The following is a 2,241-nucleotide window of genomic DNA, read 5'->3' as shown; positions in this document are numbered from 1 at the left end:
ACTGTACCCTGCAGTATCACTATTTTTAATGGTCTCTCTCTGTTTGTTTTTTTTTTTTTTTTTTTTCCCTGTCAAAAGTCAAATAAATTAGGCTCGGTGCCCATAGCTCAGTGGTTAGGGTGCCGGCCACATATACTGGGGCTGGTGGGTTTGAACCCAGCCAGGGCCTGCTAAACAACAACGTCAACTGCAACAAAAAAATAGCCAGATGTTGTGGCAGGCACTGTGCTCCTAGCTACTTGGGAGACTGAGGCAAGAGAATCTTTTAAGCCTAGGCATCGAGGTTGCTGTGAGCTGTGACGCCAGGGCAGTCTACCAAGGGTGACAAAGTGAGACTCTGTCTAAAAAAAAAAAAAGTCAAATAAATTGGCCTCCAATTTAATTTCCCTCCAGAGTGTGTGCATGTGCCTATTTACTCTAGAAAGGTATCAGGAGGTACCTTCCATGTGCACTTACATATTATTAGTGAAACCTCTCCACTTTTATTCTGTTGATTATTTGTGTATTTCACAACAAAAGTGAAATCCCATTTGAACCAGAATGAAGATGATCTTTGATGACACCATTCCAAGACACACCTCTCATCCAGATGTCCTTGGGGAGACAGTTCCTGCTCACCCACAATGAGGTGACCAACGTGGCTTTTATTGTTTGTGTGTCAGATGTAGTTGATGTCACCTGATTAGAAGACTAGAGACCTAAGAGTGCTCTGTTCCTTAGCCTGCCCATCTGGGTAGGCCTCCTGGCCTCAGGCCAACACTGGGTGGGGTGGGGGCAGTGCCCAGCAGGGGGCTGTCTCACTGTACCCAGGAGCCAACTTACTCCCAAAATTTTAGCTAGAGACCCATGTATTGAAAAAGTTAAAATTTTGTTAGAAGAAAATAGCCTAAGCACTCATGACCCATTTCTTCAGGAGAGATGTTTTAGAATCAGAAAGGGAAACTAGAATTGAACAGTCTGACAGGATATTCTCGCTAACCACAAATTTACAGAATTACAGTTTAGCTACAGAGCTCTCCTCCTTGCGCAACTTCTTGCAGATGTCTCCAGTAAATACCACCTTCTACTGTTTGACTGCTTTCTGAGAAAGAAGTCAGACAATTACAGAGTATATTTTGTGTCCATCACAACTAGGTCCAATTGCCTGAGGTTTTCTCCATTTTAATATTATTTTTCTACATCTTTAACCATATGAGAAATTTTTCTTTGTTAGTCTAGTTAGTGAAAGAAGTGGTAGAGTGTTGTCTTAATTTTCATTCCTTGGATTACTGGTAAATTAATGTGTGTGTGTGTGTGTGTGTGTGTATATGTGTGTGTGTCTCAGCTGTTTGCAATTCTCCATCAGTGAATTGCCTATTCACATCTTTTCTACCTTTTTCATTAGGGGTGATCATATTTTCTTGTTGATTGAGGAGCTCATTGTATAGTGAGATATTAATCTATCGTCATGTGTATTTTTCTCTTAATCTGTCAGTGTCCTTTAAACTTCCGATCACAGAAGTTTCAAATGATTAAGTAGCAAAATCTATCAATCTTTAACTTTATGGGTTCTGTTTTTTTGTTTGTTGGTTTTTTGGTTTTGGGTTTTTTTTTTTTGAGATTGGGGGAGGTCTCATTTTTACTCAGTCTGGTCTCGAACTCATGAACAATCCACCTGCCTTGGCCTCCCAGAGTGCTAGGATTACAGGCATGCGTCACTACAGCCTGGCTTCTGTTTTTAATGCCATACTGGGGAAGTCCTTCCCTTGACTGCAGTAATTGTTTCTTTAAATTTCCTGTTTTCTTCCTTCTAGTATTTTATGTTTCCATTTTTAAAAAATACTCTTTAAATCTACTCCATCTGAAATTTACTTGAGTATATACGACCCAAAGAGGAGCTACTAATTTTTTTCCTGAAATTGCTAGCTTGTTGTCCCAATGATATTTATTGAATAATCCAGGAATGGCAAATATTTGGCCCAAGTGAAGTGTCTCCCCCTCTCGGGCCCCTGGAAGACATTTCTAATCAAATGCAGAACTCCTGGCTAAACATAGATTAGGCCTCACAGCCCAGCTAGAACTTTAGTTAGCAGCCAACTCCTGCCTGTGTGATCTGGCATGGATATGAAACTTTCTATCATTCTCTAATCCATCCTTTTCCCTATAGATGTGTGATGCCTTTATTATATATAAAGTATTTATATATAATATATAGAGAGAGTAATATATATAAAGTATATATGTATATAAATATAAGTAATA

This window comes from Otolemur garnettii, unplaced genomic scaffold (genome assembly GCF_000181295.1).
Source record: "Otolemur garnettii isolate 467f Iridium unplaced genomic scaffold, OtoGar3 scaffold00068, whole genome shotgun sequence".
Lineage (NCBI taxonomy): Eukaryota > Metazoa > Chordata > Mammalia > Primates > Galagidae > Otolemur > Otolemur garnettii.
This window is presented reverse-complemented; position numbering follows the sequence as displayed.